General features: G+C 39.7%; 2 pseudogenes; both read right to left on the bottom strand.

The window, feature by feature from the left end:
- Window positions 1-27,959, bottom strand: part of LOC110654966 (G-type lectin S-receptor-like serine/threonine-protein kinase At1g11410) — a 58,521-nt pseudogene that overhangs the window by 18,814 nt on the left and 11,748 nt on the right.
- On the bottom strand, window positions 136-24,902 carry LOC110654965 (cysteine-rich receptor-like protein kinase 15; annotated as a pseudogene).

Here is a 27,959-nt window from a genome sequence, read left to right as displayed (position 1 = left end):
CAGTGGTGATTTTGATAAGAATTTCATTGGAAATCTAACATGATACACAAGTCAAGATAAATACTAAAAATGAGGTCTGGATCAAAAATCAAATTGAAGAAGCCTTACAAAACTAGCCCCAAATTGAATACCATGTCAGATTTCTGGTGGTTTCCCACTGAAGTCAGGAAACTAATTGCAACAATATCGAATTTCAGTTACTAAATTGCAATAAGTTCTAGTTTTATGACCACAAAGAAAATTGATGCAAAATTCAATGATGATTAATATAATTTACCCATAACTTTTTAACTTACTTTTCCTATCATGCTTGGGTAAGAATCATCTTGACAAAAACTATTGTTCCTTTTTCCTGTAATGATCTCTAATAATATGATGCCAAAACTAAAAACATCAAATTTCGTTGAAAACTTTCCAAATACCACATATTCTGGAGACATGTAACCACTGCATATGAAAAACAGGAAAAAAAATAGTTATAATGCTCCATTCAAATTATTTAATGTAAGATAGAATGGTATTCTTAGCAGTGGTTCTGTGTGTCTAGCTGCTGGGTGTGTGGGTACACTTACAATGTTCCAACTATTCTGTTTGTCCTCTCATGAGTTTGGTCGCCTTTGAAGATTCTAACTAGGCCAAAATTCGAAATTTTTGGATTTATTTCTTCATCCAATAGAATGTTGCTGGTTTTTAGATCTATATGGATAATTCTCAACCTAGAATCTTGGTGAATATATAAGATTCCACGAGCAATCCCAACGATAATATCAAAGCGTTTTCTCTAATCCAAAATTGACCTTCTTGTTTCATCTAACAAAAGATTTTTAATTGAATCAGTGCCAATTTATGCATTCTATGTCCATCACTCATATTGTTTTACCAGATGGAATTAGACAACTTGTGGAATACAATGTTAAATAAAGTAGAATATACACAGGACTTATTGAAAAGAAAGGAGTCCAAGCTTTTGTTTGGCATATATTCATAAACTAGCATCGGTTCCTCTCCCTGAATGCAGCATCCTATGAGTTTCACCAGATTCTGATGTTGAAGTTTTGCAATCAGCAAAACTTCATTTTTAAATTCATCTATTCCTTGCACTGAGTCTTTTGAAAGTCTTTTCACAGCAACTTCCTTTCCATTAGACAATTTAACCTACAGTCATGTTTTCACATTTAGAATCTCACAACAACTAGAGACGAAGACAGGCACATATACATAGTTTTAGACATTTGCACATAAGTTATATATATGTACCTTATAAACCACACCAAAACCACCTTGCCCTGGTTTGTTACACCAAAACCACCTTGCACTAGTGATATTGTCCGCTCTGGGCCGAAGCCCTCACGGTTTTACAACGCGTCACTAGGAGTTACGAACCATCAACTTATAAACCCAGCATCTCTCCCGTGTTTTGTCGATGTGGGATTTGCCTAAGGTGTTACAATCCACCCCCCTTATGGGACTCAGCGTCCTCGCTGAGGTTTGCCCCACCATCGTTCAAGGTTGCACGCGGAGCGGCTCTGATACCACAAATGTAATGGCCCGGCCCACTAGTGATATTGTCCGCTCTGGGCCGAAGCCCTCACGGTTTTACAACTCGTCACTAGGAGTTACGAACCATCAACTTATAAACCCAGCATCTCTCCCGTGTTTTGTCGATGTGGGATTTGCCTAAGGTGTTACAATTCCAGTTCTTGATTAAAAAGATTTTCTCATCAGAAACTCTTTTCTGATTAAATCTATCTGTTCTGGCTAGGAACTTGAAACATCAAGAACAATTAAATGAATATAGGATTTTATCCCTATTTACTTAGGGTAACAAATTCGATCTTGTTCAACACCTACCTCCATATATAACTAGTAGGAGCCTACACATGCCCATATACCCATACACAGTACAAGTATGAAAGCAGTATCAAACTCAAATCACCTATATACAAGATAACTATGCTATCTCAGGTCTAAAGATTATATGTACTGATATGATTTATGACAATACATTGACAAGAGTAAACTCCATGTGCTTATCATAAGTGTTACTGGTTCGATCTACTTATCATGTATAAGTGCCTATCATGTTTGTTATATGGCATGAGACTCACCATTCTATCTTATTTACATATCATATAAATAACTTGGGAACAAACATGATTACAATCTTTATGGATAAGTCATGTTCTTATTGTGAAGTATCCTCGATTGTGAACTAATTTATGATACTTTGTACTAAAATACTGTCACTCATATTCTTAATAACTTAAGAATAGAATTTCTAACAAAATATCAATGGACCTTTTCTATTACACATAAATATATTATGTAAACGGAAAAGTAAAAATGCCTTTTATTATTATGTGAAAACCCATATACATTTATTATTTATTATTATTTTATTTTAATTAGCTAACAATAATTTAATATATTTATAAAAATATATATATATATATATATATATATATATATTTTATTAGATGGTCTGCTTATTTATTTTTAGATATATATATTATTTTTGAAATTAAATATATATCTGCAATCTGAACAAGCCAGTTCAATAATAACTCTTATCCCATTCTACACCTAATAGAACTCTTGAAATATATATATACCCTAATCATCTCTTTTGCTAAACTTTGCTCTCAAAACCTGTTTGTCACCTCCTTTTCCTACCAAATACTCTCAACAGGTATTTTCATAATCTTTTATTTATTGTTATACGCATATATATAAAATAATCTGATGTGCGCAGATAATTCTTAAAATTTTATTTCTCAATTTATCACTTTCGATTTTGTTTTCAAAGTAAAAATCCTCGTTCTTTGTTCAATAATAAGTGAATCTAATTTTATTTTCTTTCCTTGATCTGTTATAACTACTCTAGAAATCTATTTTTTTTTCTTCTTTGATCAAATTGGATTGATCATAATTATTATTAGACAATAATTAATTATTATATATATATATAAATGTATAACTGTTCGTCCCGTCCCATCGTCCCGTCCCATTCCATTCATCACGTTTATATATATATATATCAATCAGTATAACCATTCCTCCCACAGCACAAATCCTCCACCGCAAATCAGCAAAACGTTCATCCCACGTGCACAGATCCAATTCCGCAAATATATATATATATATATATATATATATATATATATATATATATATATATATATATATATATATATATATATATATTTCTCCTTTTTCTTTCTTATATTTTGGGTGTGTAGGAGATTTGAATATTCAATCAGTCAGTTGAAATTGTCTCTCTTCCATTGAAAATAACTATTGTCTTGGAGGTTCCAGGTGAGTGGTAATTATAGTACATGGCACCGTTTTAATCCCTTTCAAAATTTCTTAGTATTAAGTTTATTATTAAATGAAATTTTAAATTAATATTTTAATAATTATTTTATATGTGACTTTCTAGAGTTTTATTTTATTATTGAATTTTATTTCAATTTTGATTAAATAATTGATTTTGTCAACTATCTCTGCATTAGACCCATTAGGATTCCGGGAACAGGCCTTTAATGTATTTATATTGATTGATATTTGACTATAAAATTTACCGATGTGTTACTGAATTGATTTGAGATTGATTTGATTTTATTGACTCTCTGAAACTATTGAAATATACTATTGGAATTGCACTATCAGTTATTATTTGCTATCTGAAATTTTTTATTGATTTTGATTGATTTGTACAAATTGATTTTCTATTTTGAATTGGTACCTGTGCCCAGTATCTGTTTCTGTTATCTGGCCCCGCCGTGTGGACTATCATGGTATTAGGTTGCATTGTCGAGTCATGCATCATTGCAGTTTATGGTTTGCATTAGTATCATATGCATTGATATTTGTGAAGGAGGAGGAAGGTATCTGATATCTGGTAGCGCGCTTACCATCTGGCCTTTGGTGATGTGGGGTATCATCACCCTGGTGCACTGTACCATAAAATTTTTATTAAATGAATTTCTTTTACATATATGTTTTATGAAGTTATTTTATTAATGATTTTGACAGCATGAGCATGATTTTATTGACTAGAAAATTTATTGTGAAATCAATCAAGCGTCTGCCTGTTCCTATTCCGTTGTGTGCTATAATTATCATTCACTGAGCATCTAGCTCAAACCACGTTTTCTGCATTACTGCTTTGGATCAGTAGAATTCTGCAGCCGATCCAAATATTCAGTCCATTTTCTGGAGAGGGACAACTTTGATTTGTTCTCATGGTATGCCCGAATTCATGTTTTCTCGGGCTAATAATTAGTTTAGTTTATTGAACAGTTTAAGTTTTTATTGAAATCTGTAGAGACTCCACAGTTTACCTATGGGATATTTATGATGTTTATTCAGCATTTTTTTTATTTGGATTTTGTCTATTTTTGGGATTAGTAAGTGACAATATATTCATTTAAGATACTCTGATAAGGCTTGCATGATTTAAGAATACTTAAATTATGCGCCGGTCACGGTTCAGAATTTTGGGTCGTGACATATTAATAAAACATGTACAAGATACATACTAAATGATATGCTCTAGGGTATACTACTAATAATCTCCCACTAGCACTAGAGCCATTCATTACAATATATTAGACTCATCTTCTTAAGATGTAGGTCTAGCTGAGTTTATGACACAGGCTTAGTGAATGGATCAGCTGGATTTTTAGTTGATGCTATTTTCTACATGGCTACATCGCCTCGCCCAACTATTTCTCTGATAATGTGGTAGTGCCTTTCTATGTGTTTGGACTTCTGGTGAGACCGGGGTTCCTTAGCCTATATGACTGCTCCATTGTTGTCACAGTAGAGTGGAACTGCTGACTCAATGGAAGGAACTACTGCAAGTTCTGTCACGAACTTCTTTATCCAAACAGCTTCTTTTGCAGCATCTGATACGGCAATATACTCAGCCTCGGTAGTGGAATCTGCAGTCATACTCTGTTTAGAACTCTTTCAACTGACTGCACCTCCATTACAAATGAGCACATAACCAAAGGTAGACTTTCTATCATCGATATCTGATTGGAAGTCAGAATCATTATAACCATCCAATTGCAAGTCACCACCTCCATATATCAAGAATAAATCCTTAGTTCTTCTCAAGTACTTAAGGATATTCCTGACAGTTATCCAGTGTTCCAAACCTGGATTGGATTGATACCTGCTAGTCAAACTAACAGCATATGCTATATCCGGCTTAGTACACAACATTGCATACATCAAACTTCCAATAGCCGAAGCATATGGAATCTTAGCCATTTTATCTCTTTTTTCGTGTGTCTTTGGAGACATCTCTTTAGAAAGGTGGATACCATGTCTCACTGGTAACAATCCTCTCTTGGAATCAAGCATGTTAAACCTCTTTAACACCTTTTCCAAGTATAGACTTTAGGATAAACCAATTATTATTTTCACTCTATCTCTATAGATGCGAATCCCAAGAATATAGGTTGCCTCCTCTAAGTCTTTCATGGAGAATGTATTTGACAACTATACCTTTACAGTTGTCAACATACCTGTGTCATTACCCATCAACAAAATGTCATCCACATATAAGACAAGGAATGTGATAGCACTATCACTAACCTTCTTATATACACATGGCTCATCCTCATTTTTAATAAAACCAAATGACTTAATGGCTTCATCAAAATGGATGTTCCAACTCCTCGAAGCTTGTTTCAACCCATAAATGGATCGCTTTAGCTTGCATACCTTGGAACCATCTTGGGATTCAAAACCCCTAGGTTGTTCCATGAAAATGTTTTCTTCAATGTATTCATTGAGAAAAGTTGTTTTGACATCCATCTGCCAAATCTCATAATCATAGTATGTAGCTATTGCTAATAGAATCCTAATTGATTTAAGCATGGCAACAGGCAAGAAAGTCTCCTCATAGTCGATTCCTTGCCTTTGGCGAAACCCTTTCGCTTCTAGCCTTGCTTTATAGGTTTCTACCTTTCCATCAGAACCAATTTTCTTCTTGAAAACCCATTTGTTCCCTATAGGTACAATACCTTCAGGTGGGTCAACAAGATCCCAAACTTGATTCTTATACATGGAATCAATCTTAGATTTCATAGCATCAATCCATTTTGAAGAGTCTATATCTAATATAGCTTCTTCATAGGTAAATGGATCATCTCCATGATCTACTTCTTCATGAGTAGACAACTCTTATTTTTCTTCATGAAGAAAATCATATCTCACTGGTGGGTGAGAAATCCTGGTTGATCTGCGAGGAATTACAGTAGATGTTTCATCAACAGGTGTAGGTTGACTAGATGGATCTATATCCATCTGATCTGTTGGTTGGTCAGAATTCTCCAATTCTAACTCTATTTGCCTTCCTTTGCCTCCTTCTTGAACAAACTGTTATTCAAGAAATGTGGCATCTCTACTTACCACAACCTTTTGTGATGTAGGAAAATAAAAATAATATCCAAAACTCTCTTTTGGATGTCCAATAAATCGACCATTTTCTAATCTAGTTTCCAATTTATCAGTATTCAGCTTTTTGATATAAGCTGGACAACCCCAAATCTTAACATGCTTAAGACTTGGTTTTCTTCCATGTCATATCTTATAAGGTGTGGAAGATACTGATTTCGATGGAATCCTATCCAGAACATACAAAGTTGATTCTAATGCAAATCCCTAAAAGGAGATTGGCATATCAGTATAGCTCATCATACTACGTACCATATCCAATAGGCTACGATTTTTCTTTTCAGATATATCATTCAGCTGTGGTGTTCCTGGAGGAGTTAGCTGAGAAACAATGCCATGCTCTTTCAAGTATTTATCAAATTCAATACTCAAGTATTCACCTCCGCGATCTGATCGAAGAGCTTTAATACTTTTTCATGTTTGATTTTGTACTTCAGATTTAAATTCTTTGAACTTTTCAAAGGATTCTTGTTTGTATTTCATCAAATACAAATACCCAAACCTTGATTTATCATCAGTAAAGGTAATAAAATAATGAAAACTACCTCTAGCCATTTCTTTAAATGGACCACATACATCACTATGTATTAGCTCCAAAATATTTTCAGCTCTTAGCCCTTGTCCAACAAAGGGTGATCTGGTCATTTTGCCTTGAAGGCAGGATTCACAAGTTGGAGTAGGTTCAGAACCCAATGAGGATAGAATCTCCATTTTCTCCAGTTTTGCAATTCTATCTTCTGCAACATGACCTAATCTTAAGTGCCAAATATATTTTGAACTTGAGTTGATTTTCACCATGGCATTGCATTCATTTAGATCACTTGCATTCAATTTGTGTTTATCATTATTATCTAAATAATAAAGACCATCATTCATATAACCCGAGCCAACATATTTATTTCTAAAATAAATATTGCAAACATCATCTGTGAACTGAAATTCATAGCCATTTCTAGTCAAACTAGATATAGAAATGATGTTCTTAAAAGCATCAGGTACATATAAAATATTATCCAAACACAAAACATGTCCAGACATGTAAAAAGATTTAAATCCTATGGCTAAAGCTTCAACAGTTGAGCCATCGCCAATCCAGAGTCTAACATCTCTAGAACGCAAGCTGCTACTTTTTGCTAGTTCTTGCATATCATAAGAAATATGAGAACTGGCACTAGTATCTAAAAGCCAAGCTGTAAATGAACTATGAGTATCATCAGAATCTAAATAACAAGATATGGACATACCTTCCGAATGTGTATCCTTCTTGTCCTTCAGTGAAGCAAGATACCCTGGGCAGTTCCTTTTCCAGTGCCCATCCTACTGGCAGTGGAAACACTTTTCTTTGCCTCCATCAGCTTTAGTCTTCCCTTTTTGTTTAGCTATCTTCTTGGAAGGACCAGGAATTTGAGATTTTTTTTTCTTATTACCCTTCTTCTTATTGGACTTTCCAGTAGAAGAAGATGCAATCAAAGCTACCTCTTTTCCTTTATTGCCTGGCATATTCTTTTGGGCAATAACCAGCATATTGAGTAAACCAGCCAAGGTGCATTCCTGCTTAGTTATATGGAAATTTGTCACAAAATTTCCAAATGACTCAGGAGGGGACTGAAGGATCAAATCCGTTTGCAGTTGGAAATCTATGTTAAAGTCAAGATGTTCCAGCTGCTCAATCAGCCGAATCATCTTGTGGACATGATCCCCAACATTCTGTACCTCAGACATCCTCATGCGGAATAGCTGTTTAGATATCTCATACCTAGCATTCCTGCTATGCTCACCATACAACTCTTATAAGTGAAGGAGGATCTCACTCGCACTCTGCATGTTCTCATGCTACTTTTGTAACTCATTACTCATAGAAGCAAGCATGTAACACTTGGCTCTCATATCATGCTCCTCCCACTTGCCCAAAGTTTCATGTTCCTCTTGAGTGGCCTCTAGAGGTAAGGGACCAAGAACATTTGAGTCTAGAACATATCCTATAAGTTCAAGATTCAAGACAAGTTTCAAATTTCTTAACCAATCAAAGAGATTAGGTCCTGTCAACCTATTGCGATCAAGTATGCTTATAAGGATATTGGATGGTGGTGGTTATGGTGTGCTCATTATTATCAGAAAATTAACTGCAGAAAATAACCAGATTAATTAGTAAATGTATCATGTATTTAGCCAAAATGATTATGGTCTTTTAATCAAATTGGTCCTCCCACTAACTTAGCGAATCCTACACTTCCAAACTAGAAAACGAAAATCCTAGTTGGATAGATTTCTAGTGGGTGATTGAATTCTTATAATCCTATTGATCATCCTCAGGCACATCCATTATTGGAATTACAATAAATTATAAGTGAGCAACTCCTTACCCATCACATCTCATGTGAGGTTCAATCCTTTACCTAGTCCCTAATGCTCAAAATCTCAAGCACATCCATTATTGGTTTATCTTACATTAGTTAAGTTGATCCCATTGAGCCAGTAAACATACAAATAATTTTAATGTCCTCAGGCACATCTATTATTGGCCACCTAACTATTTACATATTTACAACATCTCATGCTTAATAATTACTCTTAAGAAAATCTCTTAAATTAATTGCATCATATGCAAGTATTTAAAATTTCTTAAAATAATTGCCTCAATGGAAGGCCCATGTTATAATTACTTTAATTATATCATTTCCCACTTAATCATTTGTTTTGAAGATTTTGTGGTCGTCCTAATTACTATTATGGTCTCACTTTGCACTTATCCATTTAGCATGAATATATCATATACTTGCATACAATCCTATACATCTCATGCATTCATGGATAAACAATAAATATGGTATGATCATGGACTTTCTAAGGGATTCAATTCTAAGCCACCGAGAATTGAATCAGGGCATTCCTAGGTGCATTTCATTCATTCATATTACAAGAGTTGCTGAAGGAGTACATAATCAACACTTAATTTTGAATTCCTCCCACTAGTCCCACCAATGCTCTTGACCTCCTTGATCTTCTTGCAATCTAATTTACATAGTAATCCTTGGCATACCAAGGCGAATTAACAAGAACCAAATAAATGAAATTACAACGCAAAAAATATTACAACCTTTATAATACATGCCACTAAAATAAATTAAAATAAATTAATTAATTTACTACCGAAAGAAACATAAAAGAAATAAATCCAATCACATTGGTCTTTTATTGTCCATGATCATCCATCATGCATATCACTATTTAACAATTAAATAAAACATACATACTTAAATTAAATTGAATATCTCATATGCAACTTAAAAATCCAGATTTAAATATGATTCAAACAAATTTAAAAATTCAGATTTAAATCACATTCAAACAAATTTAAAAATTCATATTTGAATCACATTCAAACAAATTTAAAAATTTAGATTTGAATCAAAATTTAATTGTGTGATTCAAACTCCTGATTAAACATTTTAATTAGTCATTAAATGGGCCTTAGATCATACAATACTTGCACATACAAACCCATTTACCTTTTCGCATACCATGGTGCTCAAACTATGCGCATGCTTTGTGGTCACTACACCATGCCGCCACTCTTGGTGAAGGCAACCAGTAATAGATCAATCATCTTATGATCAAATCACACAATTAAATCAGATATTAAACAATCTAAATGGCAAATATAGTGGCTCTAATACCAATTGAAGGAGCGGAAGTATGAAAAATTATTAGATTAGAACATTGAATTCAAAAATTTTCTTCTAGGGTCTCATGTATCATGCAAGATTCAATTTTTACCTATTGATTTCAATGTTCAATTGCATATTAAAACTCTTTTAATATGTATTTGGATCTATGTTTGCCATTTAAGATTTTTAGAATTAACAGATTAATTCATTAAAACCCTAGATTAAATCAAGAACATGTGCACTAACCTTTTGATGCACTGTAGTTGTGTTTGGTACTTTTGTGAAGCACCTAGGACCCCAGATGTTGTCCCTCTAGCTTGTCCACACCAAGATCACCAATGGTAGCCCCTTGAACAGTTTCTCAAGCCTTTCCAATCAATTAGAAATTAAGGTTTTGCCTTCAGAGAGGTTATAGATGTATATAGGACACTAGAAACGATTTCTAGCAATTTTAATTCAAGAGAATGTTGGCAATTCTCTTTGAATTGATGAGAGATGAATAAGAAGAGAGGAAGAGGAAGACAAGGGTGGCAGCAACTCTTTTGAGAAAATCAGATTGTTCTATTTGTTCTTTCATCCTTTCCCTCATATAGCTAGGTCATCACTTAAAACCCTAGCCACATGTCATCTTCTGATTGGCTCTTAGTTTAATTGACCCAATCACATTGTGCCAAGCGTCAAACCTAGATTTAATCTTTACTTTGATCATCTTACATGATTAAAAGACAAATGGCAAGCTTATGTGTAGTGCCATGTGTCACCATCTCATTGTGCCACATGTCACCCTTTGAAATGACCAAATTACCTTTGTGTCTTAATTTTGAGTTATTAACCCAGAATAATTATTTCTCTCCTTCTAATCAATTTATATCAAATATAAATTAATTAATTAATCTCTATTAATTAATTTCTCATAATTAAATTCATATTTAAACACTTTAAATATAAATTTAACTTATACTATATATCCAATAACCTAGACTTGGTTTCAAGCCATGCTAGGGACTTTGCAATTTAATTGTAAACCAAACCTCTTTAATTAATCAATTAAATTCTTTAACTAATTAATTAAATTACATTTAACTTGGTGATTACTTGTGTATGTGCAATGAAATATGATATTAACTCTTAATATCATCAGAACTCTTTCTTACAATAAATGATTTCTCTAAATCATTTTAGGCCCCTCATAGACTATGGTTAACACCTAGCATAGCATGTCATAGAAACCCAATTAGTAATAAGGTTTACCTTAAATGAACCTGTAATCATATGTTACCATGCACTAGAATCTCTCTATTACAAATTCTCAATTCAAGTTGGAGTCATGGTTTATGTCATATCCCATTTACTATGAATATTATGTTCTCTTTTAATTCCAGTTCTTAATTAAAAAGATTTTCTCATCAGAAACTCTTTTCTGATTAAATCTATCTGCCCTGGCCACGAACTTGAAACATCAAGAACAATTAAATGAACATAGGATTTTATCCCTATTTACTTAGGGTAACAAATTCCATCTTGATCAACACCTACCTCTATATATAACTAGTAGGAGCCAACACATGCCCATATACCCATACACAGTACAAGTATGAAAGCAGTATCAAACTCAAACCACCTATATACAAGATAACTGTGCTATCTCAGGTCTAAAGATTATATGCACTGATATGATTTATGACAATACATTGATAAGAGTAAACTCCATGTGCTTGTCATAAATATCACTGGTTCAGCCTACTTATCATGTATAAGTGCTTATCATGTTTGTTATATGGCATGTGACTCACCATTCCATCTTATTTACATCTCATATAAATAACTTGGGAACAAACATGATTGCAATCTTTATGGATAAGTCATGTCTTTATTGTGAAGTATCCTCGATTACAAACCAATTTATGATACTTTGTACTAGAAATACTATCACTCATATTCTTAACAACTTAAGAATAGAATTTCTAACAAAATATCAATGGACTTTTTCTATTACACATAAATATATTATGTAAACGGAAAAGTGAAAATGCATTTTATTATTAATAAAATATGTATAAGATACATACTAAATGATATACTCTATGGCATATTTCTAACAAAACTAGCATTGAATATATCTACATAACTTTTCCAGGGCCAAGGAATGCCTCGCCAAATATATTTTATACCCCAGTAGATAAAGACATGTGGTGATCCTTTTGGGTTGATCTGAAGTGAGAAGTTTCAGCCTGTGGTCACCACGATCTCCAAGATATCAGAACCGGTTCATGCCCTTCGGTCCAACCCAAGTTTCATTCTGGCGGCATAGTATCCGTAGGATGATCAAAGCTTTCCCACACAAGATTACTTTTACTTCTATCGTCGAACAAAACCAAATTTCAGATCCAAGAGCCGAGCTACAACACAAGTATCTCAGAACCTCCATCGAGACATTTGTAGACCATACAGGAACCTTCTGGTTATGGTAGCTATGGAGAACGAGATTTCCATATTGGTCAATTGATAGAACTCCCGAGGAACCATTGATTGGATCATCCCTATTTGCTACCCACATCACAGTTTGCTCTCGGACTTTATGGTACCAGATTCCAAGATATCTAAACCTGGAACTTTTGGGGCTAAAGAATCCTAATGCAAACTTATTTTCTCTAGAGATCAGAAAGTCACCATCATGAATGGTTTGGTTTATAGTTATGGTGTCTTTGGAAGAAGACAATGCGAAATGGAGGACTAGAAGAGAAGAATGTAGGAATAACTTTCGAAAATCCATTCTGGTTCTGTAATCTTCATTGAAGTGAAACTTATGTGGGATGTGTCGACACCATATTTTGGCCGATCCCCAGAATCAATAAACTTCGAAACCAATCTCTAGCACTAAGTCTCTTCTTGCCATCTAACCACAGTTCCGATCTCTCTTCACAGAAAGTTGAGTTAATGCTAAGCTCTCGTGTCCGTTAAAGCCTTATCGGTCTCTCAAATCATTCACCGATCTCTCAAGCCAATTGTCAAATATCCTGACCAGTTAACTATATTCCCGATCTCTCTTGTCAGACGAAATTGAACTAACACTAGATCTTTGCTGCCGGTATTCATGGTCGACCTCCCTTTTAAAAGCTTAGGAATAATCAAGCTAAGGTTCTAATACGGTTTAATGAAGATCCCGATCTTAGATGTTCAAGCCAAATTTTCAATTAAGTTCCGTTTAGCGTTGGTTCCTTACCAATCTCATGCATGTTGTGTTTTCCGATCTCTCACACTTAGGATAATAATCGCTTTCATTTATTTCAATATACTCAGACAATCAAGTGCTTAAAAATTTTCCGATCATAGTCATTCATTGAACAAAAGAGGAATTCCATTTCGTTTCAAAATTTGTACAAGTTATTCAGCTGGAGGATCACCCCCAGCCTGATCTACATTTTGCTCACTCTCTCTCTCACCCTCGGCCTCCTCCTCACTATCCTCACCCTCGCCCCCGGGAGCCAGGTCGGCCATCCAAGAGAAGTCCTCCTCCGGGTAACGCTTCTGGAGCTCGGCCAAGAGATCCTGGTGAGCATTCACATAGGCACCGGCTATTCCCGTCACCGTCTCTTCATCTTTCACCTTAAGCTCCTCGATAAGTTGAGCGACCTGAGCAGCTTCGTTGGCATGAAGCGCATGGACTTCCCCGAGAGCACGATCCCTTTCAGCCAGAACATGATTTTGTTCGGCCAGCTTGTCTTCATAGAACTTCGCCCGCCCCTCAACTTGAGAGATGTAATTCTGAGTGGATAAGAGTTGGGATCGAAGGGAAGCCACTTCCTCACTCTTCTTCTTGACTTCCTTACCCAGGCGATGAGCCTTTTCCCGAACTATAGTCTGGTTCACCAGGCACTCCACGTTCAGGCTCATGGATCAAGTCAAGATGTCATCGAGGCTGTCCGGGGATAGCCTGTCCCGATCCTCTCGGAGGCAGATGGAAGACCCCAAGACTTTGGCAAAACCGGGGTTCTCCCAAACAGTCCGGTTATTCTTCAGGGAGTCGATCAGCGTTTAAGCGCCACGAGAAGAGGCCCTCCGAGAAGATTGAGAAGGACCCCTTTCTGTGCTTGGAGCAACTGAAGGAGGTGGTGGCTACTCTTCTCGTTGAGGAGGAGATCGGACAGCTTCTGTGATCGGCGGTCCCGAAGGTCGAGGCGGGTCCCCTTGTGTCCCCCCAGGTTCATGGCCGGGTGTTCGAAGTCGTGCAGAACGCTTCATCTCCTTTATTTTCTGGGAGATCTCTCTTTCTTTCTTTCGCTTTCTAGAACCCTCACCACCCGCCATACCTGCACAAAGAAGAGGTCAGTGAGATCGCTAAGGTCCTGAGATCTGAGATGTAGAAATTACCAATGCCGAGGTCAGAGAGCGGAAGTTCGTGATCTTGGTCGGTGATCAGCTGTATGGTCCAATGGTGCAGCTCGGCAGTCACCGCATTTAAACAGGAGAACTTTTGAGTGGCCACCTGACTCTTCAGTTCCATCACTATTAGGTCTTCCTCCTTGTTCAGGGTGATACGCTTCGGAAGCAAGGGCCCCTGGTGCCACCAGCTACGGGGGAAGTCCTCAAAGCAGCTCGGATCTTTGCTCCTCAGAATGAAGAAACGGTTCTTCCAATTCTTAAGGGAGGAGGGCAGATCGGTAAAGAGCCCACAATGAGGCTTCGCCTGAAAGAACCAAAGGCTCGCCGTCCTTTCGCGAGTTAACCTATGATTCGGCGAACACCTTAGCCGTAGGACTGATTCCCTTAGCTCGGCACAAGCCTCGGAAAGCTACCAAGATCCGCCACGAGTTGGGGTGAACTTGAGCAATGCATACTCAGTGAAATTTTAAGACCTCCTTGAAGAAATCGTCTAGAGGGAACCGCAGACCGGCCTTTAACTGTTCCTCGTATACCATAACCCTGTCATTCTCTTCAAAGAAGTAATCGGCTCGGTGATAGCCGTGACACCGGATAAGTTCATACGAATCGGGACGAATATTGTACTCCTGGCTAAATGATTGCAGATCGGATTCTCGCAAGATCGATGGCAGCTCGTCCATAGGAAGATTCTCCCTCCCTGAAGAAGGTGCATGCCTTAATGGTACGATCCGCCCCCGACCTGGAACGGAGACCCTAGGAGGTTTTGGTTGTGCGCTTGGCCCGACCACCTCTTCTTCGTCAGACGACCATGAGAACTGAATGGAAGGAGGGCTCGCCGCTCTCTGACCTTCGGCACCGCTCATTTTCAAAAGAAATAAAGAACTTAAACTAAAAAGAAGATCAAAGTCCTTACCGGAGTCTGATCGGCGTCGGAAGAACTTGAATAAACGAGAGAACTTTGAGGTTGTGAGCGAGAGACTGAAATGACATACAGAAGCAAATGGCTAACCCCCCCACCCCTATTTATACTCGTCCGAGCATTTAATGCTCACGAGGTTCCAGGCAGTGCATCGGTTAACGAGATTTGCCAGCTGTTCTGACACGTCTCTCGAACATTCCAAAGAGATCGGTTAACTGAAGATCGGCATAATAAGTTGAATATTTTGAATAAAGGATCAGTTAAAGAGTCATTTTGTTAGGAACCAGATCGGACAAATATATCAGAGATCGGAAAATAACCAAGGCAATAATAATAAAATGATAATTGGCAAAATAAGATCTTTATTTCTAAAAGATCGGGTTACATCATTTGGGCGATTTCAAGAGATCATAATACATTTCCAAAAGTCAGATTATATAATTTGGGCGATCTCAAGAGATCAGAATACATTTCCAAAAGTCAGATTACATAATTTGGGCGATCTAAGGATCGGAATACATTAGAGATCTGATTACATCAAAAGGCCGATCTAAGGATCAGCGGAACATCCTATCTAAGGAGGCCCGTGTTTATAACTGATCCCAAGGGTGTCGCCGACCAGAGCTTAATCCGCTGTCGGAACACCCAATGTGGAAGGAAACCGCTGTCGGAACACTCAATGTGGTGAGAAGCCGAATGAACTTGAGGAAGCAACCGCCAAGGGTCAGCGAAGCATCAGCAATTTGCTCGGCCAAAATCAGTCTGCTGATTATGCCAGTTGAACAACTCGGGATCGGCATGGTCAAGGTCCGCAATCCAGATCGGTCAATTAACCCGGTTCTCTCACCATCATCAGACAAGGTTATGCGATCACCGGGATCGTAAATTTTCAGTCGAGGAGTAAGGAAGTCCATCGGAAAAGGATCAAAGCCTGAACAAGAAGATTTGGGACCGTCAGATTGAAAGAAGAAAAGGACAAATATTCTAAAGAGTGATCTCAGCCATTCATTTCGATTCTCTTTAATTCCTGAACATCCGATCATGTCCTTTGAAATCTTGACCCTCCATCTCCCTCAAAATAAATCCTGACCCTTCAGGGGGAGCACCCGATTCCTATAAATACCTGCATGAAAAACTGTTCAAGGGACGGGCAAAAAGAGAGGCAGTTATTATAGCGGAAGAACTCTGAAATTTCATTCAGTTTGTTACTCTGCTACTTAAAAGTGTTGATTAGAAAGACTTTTGAAACTAGTTTTCTGAAGTGTTTTCTTGAAGGGGTTTCTGAATACTGGAACTCTACATTTTCAGTTTGTTCAGTATCTGGTCATACTCTCACTTTTAGCCCTTTATCATCTTTGTTTTCATTCCCGTTGTCCAAGCTCAACTTCATTCCACTCGGTTGTTATCTTAATCTGATTGCATTTTAGCTAAGCCCACTTCAGTTCACGACGAACATCAGCCCTCAGGCTAATCAGTCCGATGTCTTATCACTATTTGTCACCCCGTAGTTATTTCAATAGATTTGGCTCCTTACAGGTAAGAGCTCATATTGCTGTTTTATTAAGTGTTTACGTTTACTTTTCGCACTTCCTTTGTTCTTCTTACATATGCGATTTTCTCCAAGTTCATTTTGTGCAAAAGGACCCCAAAGAATGTTATTCCCGAGTTATCTCTTCAGTGATTAGTCCATCATTTTATTTATCTTCGTCATTTCTGAATGCAAGTTCTCTAGCTCCTAGTGGCGTGTGAGTGGTTGGTTGGGTAAAATGTGGGTAACTGCAACTTAAGGGTCTCTTTTAAAAGGGAGAGTCTGAATAACACGTCAGGAAAATAGCCAAACTATCAGGCTGACGTAAATGGCAATTCGGCAAGATGCCATAAAGTGGAATAAAACCAAAATAAATGAAACAGAATAGATCGGACATTAATAGGTATTGGTAAGGTGACTATACGGAAGATTGGTAAATCAAGTCTAGTATCCCCCGTTTAGTCACAAAAATACCAATTAGTTAAAAGAAACCTTATCCCTAGCACCTTTGAACGCCAGAATTCTTATCTTTAGGTCTTTATGACATGTAGCTGGAATTAAAATTCGGGAGATCGGAAAGATCCCATTCAGGTTCCTGTTAATTTAAAAGAGATCGGAAGAGAGTTCTTATCCGATTCTCAACTCAAAACTTTAATTAAATAGAGATCAGAGGAGAGTTCTTATCCGGTCTCAAATCAAAATTTTTAATGATTTAATAGTGATCGGAGGAGAGTTCTTATCCGGTCTCCACTCAAAATTTTAATAAATATTTAACAGAGATTGGAGGAGGATTCTTACCCGATCTCCACTCAAAATTTTAATAAATATTTAACAGAGATCGGAGGAGGGTTCTTATCCGGTTTCCACTCAAAATTTTAATAAATAACTTAAAAGAGATTGGAGGAGAGTTCTTATCCGATTCTCACACCAAATCTTAACCTGTACGCAAGATAATCCCAAAGCCAAAAAATGATTCGCGACGTCAACTCACTAAGGTTGTCTCATTTACTTATGTATCTGGGTAATCCGAATTTAGTGAAAGATCAAATATTCCTTTTGTCAAAAGGATTAACATTGCCGTTCAAGCCCTCTTAACTAATTTACGAGGAACGTGAAATTAAATCTACTTACCCTTATTAAGGGACGAGGTGGGGTGCCTAACACCTTCCCCACCCGTTTACGGACCCCGAACCTAGAATCTCTGTCTAGAAGTGGTTTCATTTTTAATTTGTCTTCCCAAATGGTTTTCTTTAGTTTCCCTCAAAACTAAGGTGGCGACTCCTCACTCTTTCCCACTTCGGTGAGTGATCGTCCAGGCGACCGCAAAATCCCTTGCGACAGCTTGGCGACTCCGCTGAGGATGACGGCCAAAGACTGACTTAACCCCGGTCTAGTGGTCCAAAGGTAGATTTAATTTTGTCCGATCAAATTATAGTTAGATGGGCTCATTCGGCGATGTTTTATACATTAATTATTGTTATTGCTGCTAACTATTTTGTTTGTTTTGCCTGTTTTACTTCTTACAGTGCTCTTCGTTTCAAAAAAAAAGAAAAAGGGGAAAAATGGAAAAATAAAATCCCCCTGAATTGGGAAGAGGTAAAGGTGTCCCTTCACACACTGAACACTCACACGATGTCCTCACACACTTTGGCCCTATACCCGGGCTTTCTTACCCTTTTAGGAAAGTAGGAGGGAGTCATGTAGCGGTACCCGTGGGTTCTACCCCGTTAGTATCCGTGAGGGCTTCTGCTCAAATTGAAACTCGTTCTATTCACCGTGATACCCGTGGAATTTTCCCGACAATATCATGGGGGTAGAATGGGGCTCTCTTGTTCTGATGAGGGCAATTTGGGAACCTGTGGCTTTTAGAAAATTAGATCCTGAGCTAAACTATCACGATAGCTGAAAGCCGTAGTAAACTGCCTTATAAGATAGAACTATCCAAATAGGTAGCGCTCATCCGGTATCAGGAGTCTCCCTATTATAGGACAAAAGGGGCATGCTTACTCTTACCCTATTCTGCTTTAATTTCCTTTTGTTCGTTTTTGTGAGGGTAATCTTGAATTCTACTGAAACACCTACACATTTTCCTACTTTGATAAATGTGTATGTGCCACCCTGTCAACAGTATGATTCAAAATTACCCTAATTTATCTTGCTAACGGGTTTTCTCGCAGGAATTACCAAACCAAGAGTATGTAAAAGGATAGGCATCATTTTTATCATGGCGTCCTCGAGTCAGTCGGCAGAAGAGGTTCAGAATGCTAAACTTTGGTCCAAATCAGCTCATAGTCCGGTACCCTCGCAAAATGATGTTTCCAAGGCACATGCTAGCTTACTACCTTCATCAGATCTGAATAAAATAGAGGTCAGAATGAACGGTCTTGAGGGTCTGTTTAATGGATGGAGGTCGCTTCCCGATCAGGTCAAGGCACGATTTGAAGAGAAATACGAGAGGATTGCAACCTTAATGCGAGTTAAGGTCCAAATCCCGGCATTAAAGGCCATGCTGTCAGTTTGGAATCCTAAGTACGGGGTATTCTCTTTCAATGACATTGATACAGTTCCCACTATAGAAGAATATCAGGCATTACTAGGGATTCCTTACTCATTGCAGAACCGAATCTACCTACACCTCGAACATAGGTAGACCTGGAAACGATTGGCACATATGTTGGGTACTTCCCCAGAAGAGGTAAAGTCAAAAGAAACAATCAAAGGGAACACGCATGGATGGTATTGGACATACCTCGAGAAGCGGTTAGATCAGTACCTCCAAGAGAAACAGTGGGATCAAGCTTCAATGGCACTCGCCTTAGGAATCTATGGCCTGATTTTGTTCCCGGGGCCATTGGGAATCATCACTTGCAGCGCGGTAGAAGTATTTTGGACGGTAGAAAGGCAGGGGATCAATCCGATACCGGCAATTCTTGTGGAAACCCTGTTAACCCTTACCTACTGCAGATAATAGGGTAAAGGGTCCATCAAGTGTTGTTCTCAATTGTTATATCTCTGGATTATCAGTCACATATGCCCTGTGGAGACAAAGGGGTTGACTTGGTACCTTGACCAGCTTCCCATCGAGAAGATGACCCGGTTAGTAATCAGTCCGAAGAATGAACAGCAGTGGTGGGAACGGATTTCGAGTTTCAATAGCCATGATTACTGTTGGAGGAAGCTGTGGACGCCGAGCCAACTGTTACGATCGATGCGGGGTAATCGATCGGTATCCTAATCGAGTGCTTGGATACACAAGTTACACTCCGGCATTGGTAATGAGGCAGTTTGGCTCAACACAGTCCATGATCAACATTGAAGAATACCACCAAGGTCACTTCTACCATGAACTCAAGGAAGAGGAAGGGTTGAAAATGGCTCGCAAGTCTTGGGAAAACATCACTCTGATGGAGAGATCACCTAAAGGCCCAGGTGCCTCGGGCGATTATCTTAAATGGAGAGCTGACAGGGACCGAGAATACTCAACTGTGGAATTCGAAGACAGCGACCCGCGCCAAAATGTCCTATTAGAAGAAGCGGATAACCGTCTGGATGACTCACTACGAAAGGCTAATACTGAAAACTCACAACTGCAAGAACAAATAAAACAGTTGGAGGACCAATAGCAGAAACTTAAAAGAAAAGTTAGAAGACTCAAGGAAGAGGCAAGGGCCGAAAGGATGGGGTTCGAAGAGCAAGAGATACAGTGGGAAAAGGAAAAAGACTCTCTCCAAGCTGAGGTCGAAGAAATGAAAGTATAGAATAGTAAGCTTCAGGAAAAGATGAAATACCAAGAGGTGCTCGCTGAAGAATATAAACAAGAAAACAAAAAGAAGAAGCTCGAATTGAAAGAACAGGCACTACTCATCAACGATATCTTGAAAGAGTGTGCTAAGGAAAGGAAAGGGAAGGAAAGACAAGCTGCTCTCTATCAAGAGTTGAAAGAAAATGTTGACCAGTTAGAAAGAACGGTAGCACAGGGAAAACAAGAACTATTACCTGAATTTGAATACGTTCTGAAAGCATTCGACCCTGCCAAACAAGAAGAAAGGTTATATGAGTATCTCAGAAAATGTCATCTCATTATAAAGAATCTCCCAGAGCCTAGGCCGATGTAAAGAATATGGTGTACACATTATTCAGTTAATGAAATGATTTTTGGACCATTGTTTAGCAAATTTGTGAATGAATAATATGACTCCCGTAGGAACTTCCTCGCTAGGGTTATGTGAAAAATTGAGTGCGCTATATGGACAGGTATCATAAATGCGCATTCAATCCAGTCATTCACAGTCAGACTATCGAACGATGCCATGATAAAGTTGATGCAATTATCCTTTCCCAGATTTCATTTCGGCTCCCAGATGCCACTGTATCCTTCGTCCAGACCAGGACTTTTAGTTTCTTTGCAAAATTCAAAATTCATTTGGAATTTTCTCCTTACAGGAAATCAATATTGCTTCAAACAAAGCAAGTCTGACCAAGCACACGGTTCAACCCAAGCAAGTGTACTTAACGAGATCTCGGACAAAGAAGATAATGGAAGATCAGGAATAAGTACAGAACCTACAGGGGCAAGTCTCCGAACTGAAAGATCAAGTCTCAGAACTTATGAGATTAATGAGGGAAATGTCCCAGAATAAACCCACAGCAGAGCCTAACTTACCATTACCTCCACCACCACCTATAACAAATGATCCGCACCAAGCATCAACTTCTTTCACCTTTCAATCACCTATCCCGGACCCGACAGTCACTGTCAATCCGGTCACCATGACTAATGACCTGCCTTTCTCTTATTACCCGGCTATCTCAAATACCGAGCCTCACCCTCCGATCCTAATCCCTCCAGTTTACTCCACCCCTCAGCTCCCGGCCGGGGGAGCATATCATGCGATGGGAGGGGAAAGTCAGTCCAAAGAAAGTGAGAAACTATCTGCTCTAGAGGAGAGATTGAGAGCAATTGAAGGGCTGAATATGTATGGTTCAGTCGATGTGGCATCACTTAGATTGGTTCCCGATGTGGTGGTGCCACCCAAGTTCAAGGTCCCTGATTTCGACAAGTACACAGGGAATTCAGACCCTCGCATTCACTTGGCCACCTATATCGCCAAGATGTCCGCCCTGACAGATGATGATAGGCTGCTAGTTCACTTCTTTCATGAGAGTCTCTCCGGGGCAGCTTTGAGGTGGTGTATTCAGTTGGACAGGAGCAAACTGCGCTCCTAGAAGGATTTAGCCGATGCTTTCCTCAAGCAGTACAAATTCAACTGCGATGTGGCCCCCACAAGGAGGGACCTTCAGAACCTGGTGCAGAAAGACAGGGAAAGCTTCTAGGAGTATGCCCAAAGATGGAGGGAAAAGGCGGCAGAAGTACACCCTCCGGTGACCGACAATGAGCTGTGCTCTCTGTTCATTGAGACTTTGAAAGCCCCCTATTTCAATTTGATGATTGGGAACACTTCCAACAGCTTCTCTGACATCATACAGGCCGGTGAAAGAATAGAGGCCAATCTAAGAATGGGACGGTTGCAGGAGTTGGCTGAGAACCCTGCGAAGAAGACTGCCAGCTTTGGCAAGAAGAAGGAGGGTGACGTACATTCTGTCACCCGTCAAAACAATTATTCCACATTCCCTCAAAATAATAATCGGCCGTATACTCCCCCTCACGGCCAAACAGTTGCAAATATCCCACCTCCTTTCCCAAATTATCCACACCCGCGCCCACAATATCCCCCACCTACAAATTATCAACCAAGACCTCCTCCTCCTCCTGCTCAACCAAGACCACCACAGAACAACCCAAGACCCCCAAGAAACCCGGATCTACCTCTTCCCCTCCCACTCAGTGAAATATACCGATACCTTATCAGTATAAACCAAATTGTACCAGTCCCCCTTGACCCAATTCAGCCTCCATATCCCAGGTGGTATGATACCACTGCCCGTTGTGAGTATCATGGGGGAGCACAAGGGCATTCGACTGATAACTGTGGTGCACTCAGAGGTAGAGTGCACGCTTTAATCCGAAATGGATGGCTAAAAATCGAGGGGAATGGTTCCCTCCCCAATGTTACCTCAAACCCACTGCCTAACCATAATGCGGGCAGTGGTGTAAACATGATAGAGCCTGATGGAAAAGGATCAGCGCTGAAAGTAGACAAGCTGGTTCCTTACTTTAAGGAAATTTTTGCTATGGCAATAAGGGAAGGCTACCTTTGCCCTCAAGAAACGGGATCGGAAGAAGGTATGGGGTGTCCTTACCATGGAGGGGCAGCTGATCATGAGCTGCAGGGTTGTGAGGAATTCAGGTAAGAGGTTCGGAACTTGTTATCTCTCAAAGTCCTGAGATGCCAGACAAGGTTGAAGACGGAAGAGGGAGTGAACACGACTAGATACAGCCAGAATGCTTCTACCTCTAAACCCAGAATCACCTTCTCACCCCCAGTAGCCTCGCCACCAGTAACGGTTATCCGAGCCCCATCTCAGCTCCCTGTTACCAACACCCACGCCGTACCTTGGAACTACAATTTCCAAGTCTTCACTCAAGGAGCCTCAAGCAGTACACCGGCTCCTATCATTGCTTCACCCCAGGCACCTCCTAAGCCATGTTTCACTCCTCATGCACACTTTCAGATGACTTATGCTAGACCTGCCACCAGCGTTGCTCCCCAAGTTGATCCCCGACCCGTCACTACCACAAAGCCCTCCTCCCTTGAGCAAGAGGTCGAGTTCATAACTCGAAGTGGGAGGTGTTATAGTAACGAAGAAAGAGAAAAGAGAAAAGGGAAAGTAAAAATGGGAGAGTCACTGAAGAACACCAAAGAGGAGGTTGAAAAGACAGAAAAAGTAGAGTCTGCTGAGCACAAAGAAGAGGAGGAACTGCTGCTCCAAATAATGAAACAGAGCGAGTATGATGTGGTGGAGCAGTTGAGAAAAACGCCTGCCCGAATTTCGCTGTTATCACTGATCCTAAGCTCAGAAGTGCACTGGCAAGCCTTGCAGAAAATCCTGGATCAAGCTTTTGTGAACCTCGACATTACTCCGGGGCAGTTTGAAAAGATAGTGGGACAAATCCAGGCATCCAGTTTTGTCACTTTCTCAGAAGGAGAGATAGACCTTGCTGGCTTAACGCACACTAAAGCTCTGCATGTGACTGTGAAATGCAAAGGTTGTATAGTGGCCAAGGTCCTTATTGACAATGGATCAGCGCTCAATGTACTGCCTAATACCACCTTGGCCAAATTGCCGGTTGACCAATCTGATATACGTCAGAGCGCTATGGTGGGAGAGCCTTCGACGGTACAAGGAGAGAAGTGTTGGGAGACATTGACCTGCCAATCTAAGTCGGTGCCTGTACTTTCAACGTCACGTTTCAGATGATGAACATTGAGCCGGCCTACACTATGCTATTGGGAAGACCTTGGATCCATTCTGCGAATGCCGTTCCTTCAACTTTGCACCAAAAGATCAAATATATTATGGACGGCAAAATCATCACAGTAAAAGGAGAGGAAGCCTTACTAGTCACCAAGCCACAATCACTTCCCTATGTGGAGGCAGCTGAGGAGTCATTGGAAAGCTCCTTCCAAGCCCTCGAATTACAAGAAACCATCTCAAGAAGTGAAGGGGCTATGGCTATGGTAGCCAAAGTGATGTTAAAGAATGGGTACGAAGAAGGCAAGGGGCTAGGCACTGCATTACAAGGGATTGTTGAACCTATACCGGCTATCCAGAAGGTAGGCCGCTGCGGTTTGGGTTATGAGGAAGACGCCCTCATGGATGGGCGATTCTGGATGAGGAACAGACTTCGGGATCAGAGATTCGACCAGGAAATGGGAAAAAGGAAGGTAGTCCCTAGAATCACGGAAGTCTTCACCAAGACGGTCATTGAAAATCCGGCAGAGGTAGAAGAATCGCCCGATGAACCATCCATTGCTGTCATCCATTCCGATCCCTTGTATGAAGCCCTAGTCTCACCGATAGCTGAGGGGCAAGAACTAGACAACTGGACGGCAGAGGACATCCCTGTACTCAATTTCGAGTAAAGTACCTTTGGTTATCAACACTTGATCATTTTGTCCATGGTGACAAGTGTAAAACTGTAAATGGACCTTTTTCTTATGGCATCAAAGTTAATGAATTAATAGCACATTTTAAATCCAATCCTCTCTTTCTTTTCTTTTGAATTCCATCTTAATAATATATTCTATTTTTATTCATTCAGGACCATTCGTCAATTAACACCTAATAATCCAATAGGCTCAGAAATTCCTCTGGTTAATTTTGAAATCCCCATAACTGCCATTACTTCAAGTGATTCTGAGGAAGACCTTACACAAGAAAGCAGTGAAAAGGATGAACCCTCCCTAGTGCCCTGTGGAGATGAAACGCATACCGTAAACTTAGGCACAGAAGAAGTAAAAAGGGAACTCAAGGTAGTGGAGAGTGAAGAATTGGGAGATATGATCAGTTTGCTGAGAGAATTCCTCAACGTATTTTCCTGGTGCTATGATGATATGGTCAGTTTGGACCCCCGAATAGTAACGCACAAAATTCCCCTAATTCCGGGGGCAACCCCTGTGAAGCAAAAGTTAAGAAGAATGAATCCCGATACACTGCTCAAAGTTCGGGATGAAGTCAAGAAACAGTATAACGCTGGGTTCCTGGAAGTAGTCAAATACCCCCAATGGGTGGCTAACGTCGTCCCGGTAATGAAGAAGGATGGGAGAGTCAGGGTGTGTGTTGACTACAGGGACCTTAATAAAGCAAGCTTGAAAGACGATTTCCCTCTCCCTCACATTGACGTGTTGGTTGACAATGCTGCGGGATTGGGCAGATGTTCGTGTATTGATGGGGCATCAGGGTACAATCAGATCCCGATGGACGAGGAAGACAAGGATAAGACTGCTTTCATCACTCAATGGGGAGTGTTTTGCTATCGGGTCATGCCTTTCGGGTTGAAGAATGCTGGTGCTACTTACCAGCGTGCAATGGTCACATTATTCCACGATATGATGCATAAAGAAGTGGAAGTGTATGTGGATGATATGATCATTAAATCCAGAGGAAAAGAAAGCCACGTGCAGGTGATGAGGAGGGTATTCGAAAGGCTCAGGAAATACCAGCTGAAATTGAACCCTGCCAAATGCATATTCGGAGCTAGATCAGGAAAGTTGTTGGGATTCATAGTAAGCGAGAAAGGAATAGAAGTAGATCCAGACAAAGTTCAAGCTATTCAAGAAATGCCATCCCCAAAAACAGAAAGGGAGGTGCGCAGTTTTCTGGGAAAGTTGAACTACATTTCGAGATTTATTTCCAACCTCACTGCCAAAGATGAGCCTATTTTCAGACTACTCCGAAAGAACAACTCCACCCAATGGGATTCAGTTTGCCAAGACGCTTTTGAGAAAATCAAGCAATGCTTGTCCAACCCACCAGTGTTGGTTCCACCCGTGGCGGGGAGGCCTCTGATCCTGTATATGGCAGTTCAGCAGAACTCGATGGGATGTGTTTTGGGACAACATGATGATACCGGCCGAAAGGAGAGGGCTATTTATTACCTGAGCAAGAAGTTCAATGATTGTGAGTCAAGATACTCTTTCTTAGAAAAGACTTGCTGCGCGTTAACCTGGACAGCAAATCGCCTCAAGCACTACATGTTGAATCACAAGACATGGCTCATCTCCAGGATGGATCCTATCAAATATGTATTTGAAAGCCCGTTCGTGCCAGGTAGGATAGCCAAATGGCAGGTCATACTCTCTCAATATGACATAGTCTATATGACCCAGAAGGCGGTAAAAGGTAGCGTGATTGCTGACCTCCTAGCAGAAAATCCTATTCAGGATTATGAAGCTCTGGATTTTGAGTTCCCTGATGAGCACATTAATGAAGTAGACTGCGAAGAAGAGGGACCAGCCGATGTATGGGAAATGTATTTCGACGGAGCTGTCAATTTGTCAGGCAATGGAATTGGAGCAGTATTGATATCCCCAGATAGGAAACACTTTCCGATAGCTGTCAAGTTGAGGTTTGATTGTACCAACAATGTCGCAGAATATGAAGCTTGTGTGATAGGTCTACAGGCTGCCATCGAGATGAAAATCAGGAAGTTGGAGGTATACGGGGACTCGGCCCTGATTATTTATCAAGTCAAGGGAGAATGGCAAACCAAGGATCCGAAGCTAATCCCATATCAGAAGTACTTACTGGAGCTGATTAAGAGATTCGAAGAGATCTCTTTCACTCGTCTTAGTCGGGACAAGAATCAATTTGCTGACGCCTTAGCCACTCTAGCCGTTATGGTTCAAATCGATGAAGGGCAGACAACTCAAGTATTAAGGATTAAAGCAAGGAATGAGCCAGCTTATTGCTTCATGATTGCAGAAGAACACGACGGTAAACCTTGGTATCATGACATCCTGGTCTACTGCAGAACCAGTGAATTCCCCTCAGGGGCAAACCGAAACGAAAAGAGGATGATTCGGAGATTGGCACTGGGATACTTCCCCAGAGGAGAAACCTTATACAAGAGAGGATCCAACGGTGAACTGTTAAGATGTGTGGATGCAAAGGAGGCAAAGAAAATCCTTTTCGAGACTCATGAGGGAAATTGTGCAACCCACGCCAACGGGCATATGATGGCTAAGCAAATCATGCGACGGGGATATTTTTGGACTACAATGGAAAAAGATTGCATCGAGTATTTCCGGAAGTGCCATAAGTGTCAGATCTATGCCGATCCAATAAATGTGCCACCTCACAAGTTGTTCAACCTCGTCTCACCATGGCCTTTCGCAATGTGGGGCCTCGATGTGATTGGTCCCATCAATCCCAAGGCATCCAATGGGCACAGATTCATCCTTGTAGCCATTGACTACTTTTCCAAGTGGATCGAGGCGACATCTTATGCTCACATCACACAGAACACGTTTCTTAAATTCCTCAAGAACAACATCATCTGCCGGCATGGTCTCCCGAATGAAATTGT

Source organism: Hevea brasiliensis, chromosome 13, assembly GCF_030052815.1.
Source record: "Hevea brasiliensis isolate MT/VB/25A 57/8 chromosome 13, ASM3005281v1, whole genome shotgun sequence".
In the NCBI taxonomy this organism is placed as follows: Eukaryota; Viridiplantae; Streptophyta; class Magnoliopsida; order Malpighiales; family Euphorbiaceae; genus Hevea; species Hevea brasiliensis.
The sequence above is the reverse complement of the archived record's forward strand: the minus strand, read 5'-3'. Positions and strand labels throughout refer to the sequence as shown.